Genomic DNA, 21,818 nt, shown 5'->3' with positions numbered 1-21,818 from the left:
AATTCAGTCTGCACTTTGCACTACACAAATGCCCACTTATTCCTGGTCCTAGTCCAATATTTTTGTTGACAACCTATGGACTGAATTGCTGTTCATGAGGTTAAAAAGGGGCAGAAGGCAAAGCTAAGGTCATATATATATCTTCAACATGGCACACAGAGGACTATCTACATGAATCAAAGGATATTCACCTAATGGCTGCTTTCTGAGTAGACAGCCCCAGCAGTGACTAGTAAGCTAAGATGTTCTAAGAATTTCTGTGATGTAGTATATGGCTACTCTTCTTCTGGCAGGTTGAAAACACATTTCCAGTAATGGGAAATATTAAGAACATCTTTAAAATGTTTATAACAGAGCCAGAAACTCCTGTTTTGTCTATTGGCATCCTTAGTTGCTTAGTAGTCAGGCAGCAGTGCTCATTCTCATTGTCATAGAAGTCCATCTCAACCATTTTCCAGCAGACCTTTTTTTATATTTTATTTTATTTTGTTTTATATTTTTGTTTATATTTGTTTACTAGGATAGCTGTATGCCCGTTCACTCCCTCAGTTTAAAGCCTAAAGATGTCCTAGCATGCTGACCACACAGACTGGAGTTTGGTCATGATGGGCAGCTTGAAATGTGTATTTGTAAGATAATGTGGGAGCATCTCAGAAACACTCCATCCATTTTTCACCACCATGTCTGTTAGGCAGGGATAATTTTACAGATAGGATGTAGTGACTGAGTATTAATGTTAAAAATTCCAACAGAAATATTTTAGTTAAGTGTAGTTTTAAGTACAAGTGCTATTAAATATTTGTTCCTATCATTAAACTGTTGTATCAGTCACCAGAGCCACCATAACTGACATGCAAGATGGAAACAGGATCTGAGAAGGTGATTGAGAACTGAGTACAATAGAAGAAGAGAATGTGTGATTGCATGCAAAGTAGGATTGCTGGAAAATACAAGACTGTGGGAGGAACAGATAGGTCCAGGAACAGAATCTGCTCACATTTTTATCACAAAATTACACAAGAGAGTTTATACCTGTTCTTTTTTTGGTGATATTATTTTTTAATTTGTAAATTAGCAAGTTAAATTTGCAATAAAACTCAGCAAGTGCATTTCTCAAAAGGTGTTAGTTCATATTCTAAAATGTTCTAAAAATGTTGTTTCTTTATTGTTTGCTTTCTTACAGCTTTGCCGAAGTCCTTCCCATATTTGTGACGGTAAATGACAGAATAACATCTTGCACTCTCCTTTCACAGTGGTCTGTAGAACTGCCTAAAGAGAGGGCACACTAAAGACTATTGGAGATGAGAGGACTTGTTTCTAGTTGTGATGAGACAGCTTGACCTCATCTAGGATTCCTGACACCTGTTCCTTCTTCCACTTCTCCAGTTATAGGTAACTATCTTGATTTCTGTAACTGATACAGGCAAAGAGACACGAACAACCCCCTCTTTTTTCTCCTAGGTTACTCTTTGCTCCTATTGGATCAGATCAAAGGAATACTACCACCGATGGGGCTGCAGAGATATAAAACAGAATACTAAGACATGCACAAGTTTTGCTGTAACTTTGATAACAGCATCCAGTCCCTGAGTTGCCATGCCACAGGAAGAGGATGTGGGGGAAGTACATGGGAGGCAGAGAGCAGATGAGACAGAGGAGGCACCCTCAGATACTTTCCCCATAAATCTTCAGTGCAGGGTTCTGTACAAGTTCAGAAGACTGAGATGGTTACTATACACCTGTATTTGAGGTAAAACACATTCAGGCTTGATGCCATGTTAATGGCTATTGTTAGGTGATAAACAAGTCATTTGCTAGCTGAAATTTACAGGATTAATGGCACTTCTATATTATGCTGCCAAGATAAGTTAGTTTAAATATGTATGAACATACACTTCCATACAAATGTAATAGCATGCCAATCATAAAAAGAATGGAAACAAAGTATGCAAATAATATTGTGTAAAAGCCTGGTGTTACATCAACTGTGCATTTAGTTTCTTAAAATTCTTTGTCTAGCAGTGCATTTCACATTTAAAAAGCTCATGAATAAATAAACCAAAAAACAGGATTAATGTCTTTGAATATGCAAGGTTCCTGACAAAATATATGACACAATGAATTCTTTTCAATATGTAAACTTTGTAATAGATTATTTTTAGTAACCTAGGTTATTTTTTCCTCCTCACATGTTCCCTATATATTGTGTGTAGCTCTTTGTTGTACATTTTTTCCTACAATTTTATTTTCCTCAAAAAATCTTCTAAGAAACTGTAAATAGATTTATCAACAGATTTACTATATATTGGCCTTTATTATAAGAAGGATACTGTATATTAAAAAAATAAAAACACAGTTGCAGAGTTATTTCAGAGGAACTTCACTGCCACAGTAAATTTGTTCTCATTGCCTGTGAACTTATTTCATCTGTGCAGAGGTGTTGTGCACATTTGAAGTAATAAGTGTCATCTTTGGCGATCTTCGAGTGTGGTGAATAGTAAAATAATAAGAATTAGCAGATTCTCTGGAGCGAATCTTCGGTACCATGAGATGAAAAGACTTGATAGTGAAAAAACCTCACACTTTATTTTCCACATTTGGAATGCAAATATCTTCCTAAACATATTACATATTGATTTCAAAGCAACAAAAACAGCTTTCTTTGGTTAAATTAAATGAAAATACATGTAGTCTCTTTAACTTATTCTTCAAAAAAGATATTTTAAACTTATAGGTTTGAAGAAAGAGCAAAACAGTGAATAAAAAAGGGAGGGAAGAAATGAGAAAAAGAGAGGAGACAATTACATTAATGAAATAACCATTTTGTTAATTAAATATTAGTTTTCAAACTAAGTATTTTACCATCATACTATCTGTCATCTCGTACATTTTTTCATTCAGACAGGTTTTATCGCATGATGTTTTTCCTCTGAGATCAGCATGTTACATATTTTCTGCATATGTGACATTTAATTGTATATACCGCACTGAATTACATCATATTATTAAATCAAAAGATGTACACAAAATTTAGACATTTGGATTTGCTGTAGTTGCAATTATCACAGCCTTACTTGGGTATTTGTGTCCCTGATTGCAAACAGTTTTGCCACAGATTATTGTAGGGTCTTGAAATGTATATTCGTAAGGTGATGTGGGAGCATCTCAGAAACACTCCATCCATTTTTCACCACCATGTCTGTTAGGCAGGGATAATTTTACAGATAGGATGTAGTGACTGAGTATTAATGTTAAAAACTCCAACAGAAATATTTTAATAATTAAGTGTAATAATTTATTGCAATAAATTGTTATTGCTTATGAGTGCAGTGTTGTGATAAGCTTTATGGGCAGTAGCTTCCAAAAAATGAAAGCAAACAACAGAAGATTTAAGATAAACACAGAAGTTTAATATGTTAACCCTTTAAGCCTTATCAATACAATTAGTACAATCAGATTAAAAAAACTGTATCTTCTTCTTTGAGTGTTGGAAATAGAAAATAATAAGCTTTTTTTGTTCTGTCATTTGTTAAAAAGTTTCGTTTTTGCGGAAGGCACATACTCATATCAGAGTCTACAGTGAAAAACACAATAAAAAGAAACAAATTGTTACCTGAGATGAAACACTAACAAAATTGATTTTGACAGTAAATCAAAGCAGATGCAAACATAAAAAGCATTATGAAACAAAGTCTATCCTACAAGCAACAATACATAATACTAATCGTTCTCATGCTTCTAAAAGCCTGGTTTACAGAGTAATTTCACTGATTTCAACATTATTTTCCCAGAATGATAACATCATAAATGAGGAGGATTTGACCTATTGTTATGGCAAAGTTAGTACACTAGAATGTGGAAAGTAATTGAAATCTTGAGGTTAAGAAAATGTGCAGCATAGATAGAGTATAAAGAGTGAATTGGGCAGAATGCAGAATGACTTTTGAAGAAATAGAATAACCTTTAACATAACCTTTTATAGAAGAGAAATCTAGAAATCAGTTTTCTAATCCTTTGTTACTTATATGAAATAAGTCTTAATTTAATCACTTGTAGGTGATGTGTTTTCATTTCGTCAATGAAGATACTCAATCAGATTTCTCTATTTCCTTTCCTGTCAAACAGAAGTAACTTGGATGTCAGGAAAAATAAACTTCCTTAAACAACCAGTCCAACTAGTAGATAGATTTTCCCATTCATTGCTTCTGTTTATTTAAAATTTATATAGTTAATGCACTACATATATGGTGTGCAGTGAAGGTGAAGAGGAATAGAAAGAGGGATGTGATTCTCTATAGCATAGTTAATACTTTGTCATGCAACAGAGCTGTTTAACACTTAAGTCTTCCATGTTTTGCTTTTCCTTTTCTTTCTCCACTGTGAATGATTTCAAGTTCATCTAATATTTTCTGATGGCAACTAAAAGCAATCCAGACACACAAGACTTGCATAGGGTCACCACTGTCCCATTGCAGTCAAACTGGGAAGTGTCACAAGAAATTTCTGGCTCAGGTCCCGTATATCATACTATGCTTCCTAACAGCCAAATACTTATTGCATATGCTCACCTAAACAGCTTGTCCTGCGTAAAACACTATATGCTACCAATCATTTCCATGTCCCCAGTCTCTAGCATGAAGTATTCCACAACTAAATAAGAATAAAGACATATGTCAATAATTTTATCGAGAACCAATTATTTTCTTACTTAGAAAAAATAGAAGGAATATATGCCAGTTTTTGTAAGCTACAAAATAATAATAAAGCACATTTGGAGACAAAACAACAAAGTTTCATCTAGGAAGAAAGTTTTGGAAAACTTGGAAATTTCTTTGGTTTTATGATTATTGTAGCGTTTACCACCTAAACTACTGTGTGGAAATTTTTGTGAATGTTCCGAAAACTGAAACCTTTTGACAGGTATAACAACTTTTTTTCATTTTTGTTTTATTTTGTTTTGTTTTGTTGCTTTTTTTTTTTTTGTTTTTGTTTTTTTTTTATTTAAAAGAAGGAATGCTAAGTGAGATTACATTTTAAAGCAGTCATCTTTTCCTGTACTTGTCAAGTCACAACGGAAAGCTAGTCATTAGACTGAAATGCTTTAGCATCTTATCTCCAACAATGAAAAATGTGTATTTAGAAAAAACAACTATGAAATATCTGCAATAGATCATTTGGATTTGATATTTTTAATTAACTCTGTGATTTTCTTTACAATGCTTTTTCTTACAGTGTTGATTAAATATGAATAAGAAAATTTTCATGTACTATTTTTACTTTTTCTTCTGCATAGATGAAGCTGCTCCATACTTCAATTGTGTTAAATCAGTCCATGCAATCTAAAATAAGTAATAGCTACTCTTGAACAAACTGAAGGCATTGTACTCTTCCAGTTTCTCCAGTCTGAAATTCTTCTTGTCTACTGCATTATTTTAGAAATGTTACTTGGAGCTCATTCAGTTCTTATATCTACATATTTTTATTCTGTGTGAATTCTAGTTGTATATGTGGACTTTGCAGCGCTTTAATCCTATGTAAAGGAGAGCTTCATCTGACACAAAGCAAAAATAAGTCTTCAATTCTATTCTTGTAGTCATTCTTGATTTTGGGCAAATGTTGGGTATGCTCTATCTCTTATTTTGTTCTTAGAAAGAATTAAAATGTCCTAAAACTTTGGATTTTTTTTTCTATATAAATAGATTAAGTATCACACAATTTTCATCCTAATTAAGTACTATATTTCACTGCATCAAAAGAACAAGATCAAGGACTAAGGAAGTTTTCAGAGAAGTTTAGCTAAGGCTTCTGGTTTTCTAAAACCAAATAAAGAAAACATGATTTCTTTGTTACAGTTTGCATTAAAAAAAAAAAATCACAAGCAAAATCTCCACAAAACTTTCTCACTACAGTCTATAACTGAACAGAAATACAATGACAGTTCCTAAAATGATTTTCCAGAATTTTACATCATTTGTGGTTATGCATATTCAGATAACGTGCTTATTGCTGCACAACCACAGAGACACAAGTCTGTATTGTTTTCCTGTCTGGCTAATTAAGTTATAATTAGCATATAATCTATCTGAAGAAGTAACCTTTTCTGTCAAGGACATCAAGTTAATGGCTCATTAGTTAAGTATTCTCATAAAGAAGCTGGATTCTCACCAAGCACTTTTTGTGGAGAACTATGTTTGGCCACAGAAGTACCTAGTTAAGTTTATCATGCAATCAGTGGTGCATCAATTTCAAATACTGTTCATTAATCATTACATATGGTTAACAGAGAGAAGTTCATACACTGACTGAAAGCATCATGTGATGTTAGAATAGATAACCGTAACGGGTAAAGTAGGTTTTGTTTGATTATCCTTTTTTAAGAAGTTTTATTCTAAGTGCTGCTAGAATTCTAACTGTAGATGGCAATTTTTTAAGTGAAAAATACATTGTGGAGGAATTCTAGTTTTATTACTTAATACCAGAAGATGTTATGCAGCCATAGATTGTCTATTAAAATTAAAGACACTCAGTAAAATAAAATAAATATTTGAAGTGGCTATAATAAATATAATATAATACAATATAATAAATATAATATAATATAATAAATATATTATAATAAATATAATATAATATAATAAATATATTAAATATAATATACTATGATATGATATGATATAATATAATGATACAATATAATATAATATAATATAATATAATATAATATAATATAATATAATATAATATAATATAATATAATATAATATGATATAATAATATAATATAATATAATATAATATAATATAATATAATATAATATAATATAATATAATATAATATAATATAATATAATATAATATAATATAATATAATATAATATAATATAATAATATAATATAATATATACAAACAAGGAGGCATTTATGGTAATGCAGTATTGATACCACTAGTTCCATAGCAGATTTTTTTTTTTTTTAATTCTTATTATTTAACTATTTGATGTTTAGGAGCTATTTAAATGACATGAAATGAAAGTATCTAATAGAGGATAATGGAAAAATAGGTTTGGAAAAATCTTAATCTTATTATTTGAATACATTGCCTAGCATATTCCTTTTCTTCCTCCCTCACCGTTATTTATTTTGTACATCCACAAAATGCCAATTTGAGGGAACTCATGTAATTTTATACATACACCTGCTTTCTGACCTTTTAATTCCAGTGCTGTGTTTAGCACAGGAATACTCTGAAGAGTTTTAAATACTGAAAGTACTTCAGGCAAAATGGAGCTCCTGAAAACAACATATAAAATATTTTACTTACTTGGGTCCAGATCATCACATCATGTTAACAAGAGAATTAATGTTTATAGCTTTCAGTTGCTATAAAAAATATTAAATAATTAGATTGATAGCTATAACTTTGTAAGTGTGTGTGCACATAGTAAATATAATATTGTATATTTTGGAATAATTGCATGAATATTTATGTTACAAGGCAGAGTTCATGCTAGCATAATTACGCACACAGTTAACTTGAAACACTGGGAACTCCTTGAGTATTTTTCAAAATTAGCAACAATTACCGTAAAGTTCTGCAGAGCAATTTAGCCTTGCTTTATCATTTTAAATGTTATACTGACACACATGTATACATTTGTCTCATAAAATGCCATTGAAGTATTAGCTAAATTATTAAGACACTTAGAAAGTAAGTAAAAGGAATTGATATAATATCCTCTCAATTTATTTCAGGCTCCCTGAGCACCATTGCAAAGACCTGAAATTGAAGATTACTCCATTCCAGGAATTTCATTACCTTTTGTTTTCTTTCTTTTTCTGATTTTTTTTTTTATTTTATAACATTAATAGAGACTAAACATTAGTAGAGAGAAAATTGGAAAACCTTCAGGAAATTGTCTGCAGTATAGAAAGCCTAAAGAAAGTATCTTGACCCAAAACCTTACTATCTCAATCTATAATCTATCAATAGTATCCCAATATTATCCTAACAGATTATGTGAAGCCAGAAGAGTTAACTAAGAATTACTTGTTCCTAGAGTGAATTTTGGTTGAATGGGTTTTTGTTGGTCTGCATTCTCTGCAATTATTCATACTGAGCATGATAGCTCTCATACCACCCATGCTAGGATGTGTTAAGCAGGTGTGAATGCTGTAATCTCTTGACACATAACACTGTGTTTCTGTAAATGATAGCAAAACTGATAGAAGAAAGTTGACCCCAGTTTTTATGTTCATTTGACAAAAATATCTGGCCTTTCTAATATAGAATAATTAATTTTTTAGTAGCAGGTTTAGCAAAGACAGACCTGAAAACTGCTTTTTTTGGTTCATAAAAGCCTACACAAAAGCCTTCTTTACTGGTTCCTTCATAAGCAATCTGTTTTTTTCTAGGTAGAAAAGGAGATTTAAATTACCCTTTTTTTTCTTTTATTCTTATTTTTTTTAACTGCATTAATAGAATCTTCTTTGAATTTTCTCCTCTGTTTTTGACAGTAAACACTGCAGCTAGTACTTTAGAGGGGGCACATAGGTCTCAGCAGAATAAAGATCATCTTCTTTGCCTCAGTGGCAATACTGACAAAAGAGGATCTGCAGGGAGTGGAAATTCATTCTGGCAGATGGAAAAAAATGTTTGTTGTCACTAAGACAGAAATCATGGTGATTTGAGTATTATTTGTGGTTTGATACAATAGACTTAGCTTGATTTTTGAAAAAGCTGTATTTCTTCTCAATGCAGAAGGAATGCTTGTATTATATTGCAGAAATCTATCCAAGATATAAAGTAAAATTTTATACCACAGCATAATATCTTGAACTTTGCATGAATCATGTTACTGGAAACAAAAAAAAAAGTTTAGAAATCATTAGTTTACATTTTTAACTGTAAGATATAGTAATATTTTTCATTATTTTCTGTTAGAAATCCAGGCTTTTTATCTCTGATTTCCGTTCTCCTCACCCGAAAGAGAAAATTACTAATTCATGAACATCACAGTTTAAAATAAGAATGTAAAAAAAAAAAAAAAAAAATCACTGTTGAACCATAAGTCATAAAAAACATGACACACAGATATGACATCAACATTGACTGTATGCTTTGGCTTCAGTTTAAGGGAATATAGTCATCACTTTTTTTTTTTTTTTTTTTTTTTTGTGAAATATCAATCCAGTTTCTATAGTGCCATCACAAGAACAAGGGTTATCTTCTGTTTCAAGACCTAATGAGATGGTGGTGGCCCTTAAGTTTCTGTGAGGTAAAACCAAAACAATAGATAATATTAAGGAAGTTTTTAAAAATCCATAGTCCCAACCTAAAATTATAGTGTGAAAATGTCACATCATCAAAACACAATGATAGGAATGAATAAACATGATTTTGGTCCACTGAAATAGTTTTGCTTTGACATTTAAAGTTATGATTTTTCTTTCCTCTTACTACGTACGGTTCCTAAGAAATTATAGTAAAGTTATTTTGAAAAAAAAAAAAATAGTCCTTATTGTTTTCAAAATATCATAATTCATTTTCATGTACTTTAAAAAAAAAAAAAAATAAAAATCAGGAACTATCTCCTGAATTCATTAATTTCCCAATTAGAAAAATTGAGTTCATCAGTAGATCTCCAAGCAGTCAATTTGTTATTCTTCTATGTCCTTTCATTGCTTTATGCATAATGTATTTTTCTCGTATTTTCTTTAACATCTAAAATGAGTATTTTTTTTCTACTGACCATTATTTATAAGGAACTATGTTCAGTTATAAATGCTGTTAATAAACGCTCTTTTCTCCCTCTGTCACTGTTTTACAATGCTAAATATGACATGATGGAGGAATATAGTATGCAATGTAGTGGCTGTACATCAAACAGTACTTTTATAACCTAAGAAAAAATTTCAGAAACATCTAAGACTTTAAAGAAAACAAAATTTTGCATCTTAATTCATGGAATATACCTTCAAAATCATACTCACTGTACATACTTAGGGTAGCACTGCTAAATATGTGTCATATTTTAATTTGATAAACTCCAGTTTTCCTCCTTAGAATATTTCCTGTTCTACTCTGCTGTAATATCATTGTCTGACACAGGGTATTTTGTATTCTTTACACATCAAATTCCTTTATGCAGAAACAAAGCTTTTAAGATACTTTGAAGTACAACTACTCAGAAAGATGATGGTTGGCTGATACTGGATGTTTTATAAAATGTATCAATTTCAGCTCCCTTCTAAAAAAATATTGCTGCTATTTCTTGCAAGGTTTCTTGAGCTATTGGGATATGCAACTATAGATTTTATTCTTATTTTGTCTGATTCCTTTTTTTTTTTTTTACCTTTATTTCTCAGTTGTAATACTGGAGATGGGAAAAAGATGTCTTATATAATTATATTTTTTTTATCCCGAATATAACTCAATTACTTCATTTCCCAATTTTTCTAAGAAAGAAATTTCATGTTAGGTTCAAAACATTGCTGAAGGTAGTTTTAGCAGATTATTAAATTTAAATATCCATCCCTGAATTTTTTGATAGTAAATATGGAAAAGTAAAATTAATGTTGGAAAATTATTTTGCTCAGACATCGAATGATAAAATAAGGTTTTGTTTCATACTTTATTTCAGTTTACTTTTTTTTTAAAAAAAAAAAAGACATATTTTTAGATGATCACGTTCAACACACTTGTGCACATTTTAAGAACTAAAGGAAATCAAAGAATAAGAAAATAATTACTTATGGGATTACCTTCTTTATTTTTTATTTTTAAATTTAACTTTAAAGCAGATATTTTCTTGCTTTTTAAAATGGGGATGCTAGGTCAGTTCCTCTCTATCCATAATAAACAATATTTCAGTGTTTATCTCCTACACCAGACCTTTTTCTATTGGCTTTTCCAGATTATTAATATGGTCCCTTGTCACTGTATTACAAAAACTCTAAATAATGATTTGAGTACAAAGTGGCTCATTGACCACTGCCAAGTAATACACTAAAGTGTCAGGATAAAATAAGAGTGTGACTTATATACGCGAATCTAGCATATTTTTAATTAATTCTTGGTCAATCTGATTTTCAAAGGTTCTGAGAGCTACATCTCTCAATGACTTCAAAAGAAGTTCTCAGTACTTAGTATTTCAGCAAAATAAACCCATGCTTCCTACTTTATTATTTCTTTTGGACATATTATACTCCTTCAGGATAAGTTCTGCTACTTTTCCAGTTTTCTTGACGCTTAAAATCAGAAATTGTTTCTGGCTGCAAACAATGGTATTTTTTCTCTTATGCAATGTCATTAACTGAAAGACACAGAATGAATATGCTGCAGTTAATTCTTACTTCAGATGTCACTTCTCTCCACAGTCTATACTAATTCTGTCCAATTTCTCCTTCCAGAGAAAATTATATTCAGTTGCTATAACCTTTAAGTAAAAAGAATTTGGCGGTACATTTAGCTTCATTGTGGTGTGCAGATTATTTCTCATTGTTAATGTCTGAAGGAAATTAATGTCAGAAATTTGGCCCAAAAAATATTCTGCTGTTTTGTCAATATCTATCCAGGTATGTGTTTTTTTTTCTTTCTGCCAAGGGAATAGTAATCCACTTTGAATAAAAAGTCTTGTGTTAATTCAAACTAGCCAGCAAAACATTGATATTTGCTTCCAACTTTAAGATTAGTGATCAGAGCACATACAATTTCTAGTTGAGTTTGCCAGTTTTTTCCATTTTATATATGAGACAGAAATGTCACAAAAACTAAACTAGGTAATGCAGGAGTAAATACTCTTAATACAAATGGTTTTGAGATAATTCTGCAGTATTTCATTAGAAAAATGTGAAAGGACACATTTGGTCAATTTGTGGAAAATTTGCTGAAAGGTCATGAAGAATAATTTTTCTTAAGTTAAGGATGATATATATACTAAAACACAAATATGCTCAATGTTTCTAAAGAATGATTTTTAAATTTCGTACAATCTAAAAGCATTTATTTGCAATTTTTATTGCTTATGATATACTTCATGAATCTGTGCAATTAAAGGTTCCTCACAGGTCTGTATCAAGTAGGCAGCATGACTGTTCCTTCACGGAGAAAGATTTAGGTAGTGCTAGTTTTAAAGAACATCCTGTCCTTCTATCTTGACCACACTGGAAAATAAAAAAGAATATGTTGTTTTATTAGCAAATAATATAATTTTTTCAAAGTTTTGTCATGAAGGAGAACTAATATGAACCCTATTACATATCACTGGAAAAAAATATAATCTTTTGGACACATAAGCCCTTCTCTCAGTCTAGATCAGAAGCAATAAACTTCAAGCTGATTATAGACTGCCAATTATTTTTTTAATGATATGTAATTATATAGAATTAGTAAAAGGAGTTTGGGGTTTGTGTCCTGTATGACTATATTAACCTATATATATATGAGTTTTGTAATAGTTGATTTTTAGATGTAACAACCTTAGGGCAAAAAGACTTATGATTACAAGTGCGTGAATTCATAGTCTGTGTTGCAATGAGTTTGAAGTACCAAATTATGCTGGAAAAACTGATTATTTCTGTGAAAAAAAGAATCTTACTTTATTATTCAAAATTGACTTTAAGAACTTTATCAATGTAATATTTACACCAAATCAGCATGTTAAATATATTGAGAAGTAAGAAATTAAAACTGTTTGATATACTACTATGATATGTAGTTGTCTAAAGTTTTCTTGATGAATGTCCATTTGTTAAGGAGTTGTATAACCAAGAAAAAAAAAAATGCAGAAAGAGCATCTTTTGAAACACCATCAATCGTTATGGAAAAAAATACCAGCTGTTAAAAAAGTAAGTATAAACTAAACCCCTAATTTTTTAATTAATTATTTTTTTGAAAAAAATCTGTCAATTATTGTTTTGATCAATGTTTGCAAATATCACAAACATTTCACAGATATTTTAGTGAACAGGCTTTGAAGCCTGCAGGATTATATGCCTGCATAAAACTAACACACTTGGAGGGATTAAGATTTACATAATACGTGGCAACTTTCCTTTCAAAAGAAGAAACTGAAATTTTTAGATTTTATTCCAAAATGGAATTAAATAAAAATCTTCAAAAAGAGGGAATAATTTTATTTTTGCTGTAATATTTGTGAATAATTACACCAAGATTTACCAGGAAAAAAAATATTAAACTAATATAGAAACATGAAGAAATATTTTTTTTCTTGTCCTCTAAAGAAGTGTGAATATACTTGCACAGGGATTTCCATCAGATGTGTTACTGTCTGATTTGCATTAAGATTTCCTCTGATACCTATATGGAACTAGAAATCATTAGGCAGGCATTTTCCTTTAAATTAAGATCAACAATTATATTTTTTAAAAACATCTTATGTAGCATAGGTCAAATCATAAAGTTGTGTGTGTCAGTAATATAATAGTTTACAATTATTTTAGGACAACAGAATCAACACATTTCTTTTATTCTCTAGACATAGGCAAGATGGGAGCATCTTAAGGAATTTCTTTCTATATATTTTATGTTATTGGAAAGGATATGGCTTTTTGCATTTATAAGGAAAAATTAACACTATGCATGTGAAATCTTTGACTTTTACAAGTATAGCTGTCAAAACAAAGTATAGAAAGGTTTTTTTATTCACCTTTCTGATTTAAGGTTAGTATTCTTTGCTGAGAAACTTAAAATTAGTGCTTAGTTTTATTGCTGCTCTTCTAAACCAAAGTTCAAAGAACAGGCACATATCACATTTAGATAGTTATGTAACTGCTAGCGGAATATTAATGACTGAAATTGTATGATGTTTTCATATTGTAATTATGGAGGATTGACATTAGTCTGTTATTTTTGTTTCTTCCAAAGTCAAAATCACAGGGAACTTTATTTAGGAAACTATGCTTTCAGAAGCAGGCAAAACTCATTTCCAATATAACTGATACCCAATTAGAACAATCTTTAATGCAACAATTTGTCTTTACTTGGTATCAGGGCAAACATCTGTCCCACTTATGATCTAAAACCATACTAGCTGTGAGAAATATGAAAACTGGATCCATGTAATTACATGTCCTGGGCTCACTCCTACTTTAATAACAACCTAGAAGACATCAGCCCAGAAGGTGATGAGCACTTCCACACAACTGATTGCTTACATTTAAGAGTTTAAATCCTATAAGCATCAATAGTATAGAGGTTATGCATTGACCCTCAAAGCCAATCCGTTTTATTTTGTGTCTTTTCCCGCAGTGTTGAACAAAATAGATACATTATTCAGCAGACTGGAAAACAAATTGCATGAAGCAATGAAAAAAAGTAACAAAACTTTTTTAGGATTTTCTGAAGCAGTTTCAAAACCTCTAAAGTTAATGAGAGCTTTCTCCACTTATTTTAATAATCTTTTTCATTCAGTTCAGGGTGTATATTCATAATAGACTACTAAAGGGCTCCTTAATTGAATAGTTTAAAATAAAAAAATAAAAAAAAAAAAAAAAAAAAAAAAAGGAAACTAAAGCCTGAAAGCCAAGGCTTGTATATATTCTAAGTGTGAAAAGAAGCATTCTTATTAAAAGGATGATTAACCTTTGGTGTAAATAATCAAAGTGGATTCTCTTTCTACCAGCACAGCCTGGGTGATAGATCTTAATTACATGTTATTTCGAAATTGTCTACATGTGGATGTTAATGAGGAGAAGGAATCTATTTATTTTACTGTTGCCATTCTTACAATGGTGCTCTCTGTAACCTCCTTTTGGCAAACAATATATCCTACTAAGGAAAACCTTTAATGCATTTTATCTTAATACAGTGCCGAAGTATAATAAAATCCATTTCACAGCAACACTCTTACAGTAGAGTAGGAGTGCTCTTCTAGAGAGTTAAAGCAAGGAGTCAGTGGCCCATTATTTCACGTTCTAACTTATTCCACATTTATTTCCCTATGTAGACAAGTCCCTAGCCAAACACAGCCTTTTTTTTTTTTTTTTTCCTCTTTTATGTATGGACAACTGCTAGATTATTTCAACCTGTGATAAACAAAAGATGAGACAAATAGTAGCTTCTAACCTTGAGCTCACTGAATATATTAAATTATTGGCAAAGAAATTATATCAGTATTTTTCATTACTGCTGATATTTTCCCGTGTTTTACTGACTTCCAACAGTATGCCTTGCTAATGCTGGTGTTGGAAATACAGATTAAGCAGTGTAGTTTGTAAGGCATTGTAAGGAAAATGCTGTTTTGTTAACATTATTTACACATTTATTAGTAAGTGATTCTTTAGGTAGTGACAAGGTATTTTCATCACTTTCTTCATTACATTACTGGCATGAGCTGTGCTGTCTACTGCTACTGGGGAGTGAGGTTTATTGGAAGGACGAGGTGTGGGGTTTTATTTGTTTTGTTTTCTTTTCATTGTAGCCCCCCTAATACAGATGATTCTGATACTCTGACACCTCTAGTCTGCGTTTTTGCATGATGTATCTCAGTCTTTTTACTAACTTACTTTTGTCTGATGTGGCCAGCAATTCTGTTGCTTTTAAACCGTTACTCAGAAACTTCTGGCTGGTTGAGAACATTCATCTGCAGTGAATCCTTTAAAAACATACTAATACTATCTTGGAACTGCAAAATATCTTCATACCAAACTAGTAACTAATTTAACCCTTATAACTGATCTGATCACTTCTGTGTTTCATAAAATTCAGCTGCCTGAAGCTCTCTCTTTGTACAAAAATCTTGGGTTCCCAGTCTTTTCCTTGAAAATCTAATTAACAGTATTCTTTTAAATAAGAAGATTACTTTCTGTGAGCAATTAACTGAAATTCAGTGTGCTTTAAACTTCTCAATATAGCAATGAATATTTATAAACTTAATAGAACTTCACCCTGGTAGGCAATCCCTTTAATCTTATTTGAAGCAGTGTGGGGCCCAAGTCTCACTGGATTAACATCATACTTTCTTTTGGCACACACGCACACAAAATAATTTTCTTGAAATGAAATATTTGACCAACTTATATCCAAATCTATGATAGTTCAAAGTCTGTTTCAGTAAAACTAGAGTGTATATATCCATATTATCTGTGGCTCTGTGCTGCGATTCAGCAATGATCTCTCAAGCTCATATGCACTTTTTTGTACCGTTAGCACCTGCTGGCTTGGAATTATCAGTCATGGAATAAAAGGTAGAGTAACTTTAGTCTTAAAATATAAGCCAAATAGGGTAAAGATCTGTTACAGAGAAAAAATCAAAAAGAATTAGAAAAGAAAAGCAGACATCCAGGAAGCAAAGAAGCAAGCTGGAATGGAACCAAAGAAATATTTTCAGTATTGAATTTCCTGTCTAATTTTGCTTTATCTCCTCTGTGTGAAAAGTCATTATTATGAAATTGCTTTTGAAGTAAAATCTGGTTTTCATTCTCTAAACAAATGGATGTTGCAAACAATTTTCTAGTAATTTCTATATTACTGCCACCTATGCAAAATGCATGAGATCTGGTTTTAGTGTTTTTTTTATTTTTCCTCTCATTAACTCTGTCATCTTATTCGTGCTTGAAGAACTATCTTGACTAATTTTACTGGTTTTGATATTTTACTGGATGAACTCCTTTTGTTATACTTCTCTGTGTTTCTCCCTTGTCTGAGCCTATTCCTCAAGATTTTCTTTTCATATGTCCTTTTATTCTGTAGTCTTTGTTTTGTGCTTTCACTGGAGGTAAATACATCCTTGTGAAAAATGTCTTCTTTTTAATGAACTCTTGTTTTTGCAGGTTATTTGACAGGATCTGCCTGTCAAAAAGTTAGGAGGGCTGCAGCTTGATTGTCTAGTGTAAAACAAGAAAAAAGTACGATCCATATGTTTAGGATCATATCATAGCTATGTTTTGTGTAAGAGGTGATTTTGATGCAAAGGACTTTTCATGAGTAACACAGAGCAAACATACAGCACTCATTTATCTCTGTGAGACAGGGCTGATTTAGGTGATGCACATTTCCAATGGATCTACGCATATTCTGCACAACTAATGCACACAGAATGTGTCAGACTTGGTGCACAATTGACCCTGTTTCACAGCTACAGCAGAATCAGTTATCTCACAACCAGTTTGAAACTGGAGAAATCTCAAGTGGGTAATGAGGTGACACAGCCTTGCAAAAAGACCACATAAGGCAGAATACTGCACAAAAGTGTACTTAATAAAGACAAGCTAAACAGGCTATAAAGGAATGGATAAAAAAACAAGAATAATTCTAGTAAAGGTAGAAAGAATATGTAGAACTTACACTCTAGGGGTTCTTACAAAACATTTATCATGAAAAATAGACACCACTTCAGTTAGGGACATACAAGTGTAATACCATAGTGCTGTACAAAACCGTATGCACTATATTGGCAATCACCAAAGATACCTGCTTTTATCCTTCCATTAAACTGCAGTTGTCAAATGGAAGACAAGCTGTTCTGTTTTGGAGTTCTAGGGGATTTTGTGACGATCTCTTGCTGAGGTTATATATCCTTTTTCAGGTAATACTGTGCAGCTATAAAGGTTGCAATTCACACAGACCAAAAAAAAATACAGTTAAATTAAAAAAAAATTATTTCTCCTGACAAAAATCAAGTATTTAAGGTAAAATATTATAGTCTATCAGATTTTTTTCTCAGATACACAAATAATAAAAAAATGTAGGTACGTGTATTATACTAACACAACACAAATTTCTCTAAAGTGTAGGGGATTTCTGTTACTGCTAATATGTTACAGTATTATCAATTCTCAGATTTTGGAAAGTAAAGGAGGAACTTTCCATCATATTACTCTTATTCCCACATGTCATGTTTTATTGGAAATGACATCTCTCTTCCAAATGAAAAAAAAATAAAGTTGAAAATAATTAGTTGATATATGATGACAGGCTGAGAGAGTTGGGGATGTTCAGCCTGGAGAAGGCGCTGGGGAGACCTTATAGTAGCCGTCCAGTACTTAAAGGGGGCCCACAGGAAAGATGGGAATGGACTCATTATCAGGGAGTGTAGTGATAGGATGAGGAGTAACAGCTTTAAACTGAAGAAGTGTAGATTTAGATTAGATATAAGGAAGAAATTCTTTACTGTGAAGGCGGTGAGACAATGGCACAGGGTGCCCAGAGAAGCTGTGGCTGCCCCCTCCCTGGAAGGGTTCAAGGCCAGGTTGGACGGGGCTTTGAGCAACCTGGTCTAGTGGAAGGTGTCCGTGTCCATGGCAGGAGAGTTGGAACTAGATCTTTAAGGTTCCTTCCAATCCTAACCATTCTATGATTCTATATTTAAATGTATTATTTTTCCATCCTCGTTCCTGAGTAAAAATAGCCCTCACAGAATACCTGAAATGACTTTTGGCACAAAGGTCATTGAGCTTCAAGATCTTTAAATGTAAAATTTGAGGTTTAAGAAATTGGATTTTGCTAACAAAATCAAAATTCATAGAAAAAAAAACCCTAACCAGTGCTACCAGCTGCAGTTACTTTCAGATGGTTTGCAGACTATGTATTGACATATACTGTTCCTGGTGTGCTATCTTAACATGATATCAGAATTTTGGCAAAACTGTAACTAATATTAATTACATACTACATGTAACCCAAACATAAACTGAATTTTGGAAGAAAAAGTTGTGCCTTTTTTTTTTTTTTTTTTAATCTCACAGCTGTCTCCAGGCCAAAATTCGAAAGCTTGCTCTAAATCGTGAGGTATAGAGCTTTTCATAATTTAAAAAATGTTTTAAATACTTAAAAGACAGACTTTCTAAAATGTGTTACTCCCACAAGCCAGCATAAATTTACTATTCTGTCTTCTAGGTCTAGGGTAGTTCCATTGGCAGCCCTAATGAAGAGGGGAATAAGAATTATCCTTCAGTCTTCCTAATGTCCGTGAAGTTCAGAGCTTCACTCTTAATGAGCAAGTGACATGAACTGATAATTAGAGCAATCTCAAACACTCAAAGAAACGTTGAAAAAAAGGCTTCCTTTGGGAATGTTTACCTGCTTTTAGATAAGCCTGAGTTTTGGTTGATTATGAAGTGTTAATTTCTGGATTGAGTAAAAATGTATACATACATTCTTCTTTCAGATAAAAAGCAGAGCAGAGAAAATAGCCATACTCTGATTAAGTTATTCCTCATTTACCACAATCACAATCAAACTTTTTGATTCTAAGCTTAAAATTGTTGCTTTCCTAAAAAAGCAAATCTCCTGTTAAATCAAATCTCCTGTTACATTTCCTAATAAAGCAAAGCTCTATGCTTGTTTATTGTGTTCAGTTGTTTTCTTACCTTTATTCCATATCTTCACATGTACTAGCTAACACTTAAAAACTAGGTAAATTGATATTACAGTAACTCCCACTACTAATTCCAATGTTTTTCTCTGTGGCCTAATACTTTATATGTCCTATTTGAATCATATTTTGTTACTTTCAAGGACAAAGAGGGTAAATGTTATTTTTTTAGTATCCTCTAATGTAATACTTCTATTACTGAATTGCTTTAAATTGGTTGCATAGACAAAGTCCCTCGAGATCTGCATTTTTTTTCACCTTTAATCCAAGTCTGTTTTTATCTTCAGTAGTCCTTGTCCAATTCCAGTCATAATTCTGACAAGACTATTACTTTGACTGATGTTTGATTTTGATAGCAACTCAGTGTGTCATTTTATTAGCAAAAATCTGCACGTTTTATTTCCTGTCATTTCTCTAGTGATGTTCACTAACTTCTTTCAGATGCCACAGTGCTTTAAAACTGCCCAGAGGGATAACTGTCCTTATTTTCAATTGTCTTTTAAAAGGAAAAATAATTCAATATGGGATAACTCTGTTAGCTGAATGCATTTTCTTTTTATTTTTTTCCCTATGTAGTAGACCAAACAAATGTATCATTTTAAGATAATTCTGAGAGTCTTATAATTGCATCACACAGATTCTAGAGACATAATTCATCAATATTCTGCTTGCAGTTATCAAGGTGTTTCAGGCAAACTCTTTTTTAAAATTTTATTTATGAAGTTTATTTTAATTTCCATTGTTGGTCCATGAATAAGACAAAATGCACAATTTCATTTTTTTATGTATGCCATCATATAAAAAAATATTGGATTTTCTACTGAAAGCTAATTACAGTACAGAGTGTATTAAGACTGTATTTTTAATGAAGAATATTTACTTAATATTAATAATTCTCAAAAATTCTTATTTAAATCAGAAGCATTATTGCTGTTATGATGCTCTACCAGAAAACTGACATAAAGTTTGTGTTTAAAAACCTAGAATACTTTTTTTTTCCTCTTTATTTGTTAAACTATAAATATTCGTTGCTCCTCTAGATGTCCTGGGCAAAAGTTCAGAGAGAAACAAGAGTGTATCAAGAGCAGAACAGAGATTCAGAAAACCTGAATCCAATTTGTACATAATCAAAAAGTCCTACAAAGGCAAGCCATTTAATTGCTCTTTAAAACAGAAACAAAACCTCTCTCTCTTGTCTGACTATGAAGTCTGGGACAAAAAGTTTGTCTCTTGTTCTGTGTATGCAGCATCTAATCATAATTTGGGATTATTGTATAAAATAAGATATTATCTTGGCAATCTTTACAGGAAATAATAAGCAAACCCAGATATTGTTATTCCAGAATAATACTTGCAGGTGTCTTCTAATTTCTACTTTTTAAGCATTTTTATGATGTATGGATATTTAAATACTGATTTTTTTTCTTTTTTTTTTCTTCTTAAGGGACAACTAACGGCCTATTTATGCATTTATTGTCTTTTTTTGCAGTGGCCTCAAGGAAATGATACTGGAAAGCACTTATCTAGGATTCCCATCAAAGGAATTAAAAGAAAGGTAACTCCCATAAATAGTTTGAGGATATAAGTGCTATAATGAAGATCTTCAACAGAGGAAGAAGAATTGAAACCTCAGGTACGCTATCCAGTTACGAGCCCAATAGTACCATAGGTCCTTCCCTTGTTAAAAGGAGAATTTAAAACCTGAGCAGGTTATACATGAAAGAGATACATGATCTAAAAGGTCTTAATTAAATTCTCCATTACTATTACAGTCAGTATTAAGCAGGAAAATACAGTATGAGTAGGAAAACTCTGTGACTCAGATTGGCCACCTGAGGTGTCTCATACTGAATTTATGCATCATTAGCATTTTTTCCACTATTTAGATTTCCATCTACTTTGAACTTTCTATTTTAGGAGCCCATTGCATGTACTTATATCTTTTTTTATTATTATTTTTACTTCAGACAGATTACCTCTTCCAGCTTTCTACAGAACTATGTATTTTTACCTTGAGATTACTTTCCTACTGGTGAGTGAAATCAGTTGTAAATTTAGTACAGCATTGTTTTTTTTACATTTAAAGTCAAATGACAGCACAGAAATAATGAGTTTGATGTGGCACCATTATATATCAATTTCAAACTGATATTTTAGTATTTTTAAAACAGTATTCTCTTTGCTAATGTCATTGTTATGCTTACAGATACATTTCTGCCTGAGAAGCATATTCAGGGGTGCAGGTTAGATTTCTATTACTCCTGGGCATAGATCCAAAAGGTAGCATAAGCTTTGCTTTCTTCAATTCACTTACTACTATAAGGAATTCTGAAGTCCAGCATTTTTTGTGGATGTCATAAGTCTTCTCAGCCTTGAGTAAGTGAATCAGAGAATCACAGATTTGCTGAGGTTGGAAGGCCACCTCTGGAGGTCATCTGGCAAAACATACTGCTTAAACCAGGATCAGCTAGAGCAGATTGATCAG

This window comes from Tyto alba, unplaced genomic scaffold (genome assembly GCF_018691265.1).
Source record: "Tyto alba isolate M040663 unplaced genomic scaffold, T.alba_DEE_v4.0 Super-Scaffold_6, whole genome shotgun sequence".
In the NCBI taxonomy this organism is placed as follows: Eukaryota; Metazoa; Chordata; class Aves; order Strigiformes; family Tytonidae; genus Tyto; species Tyto alba.
The sequence above is the reverse complement of the archived record's forward strand: the minus strand, read 5'-3'. Positions refer to the sequence as shown.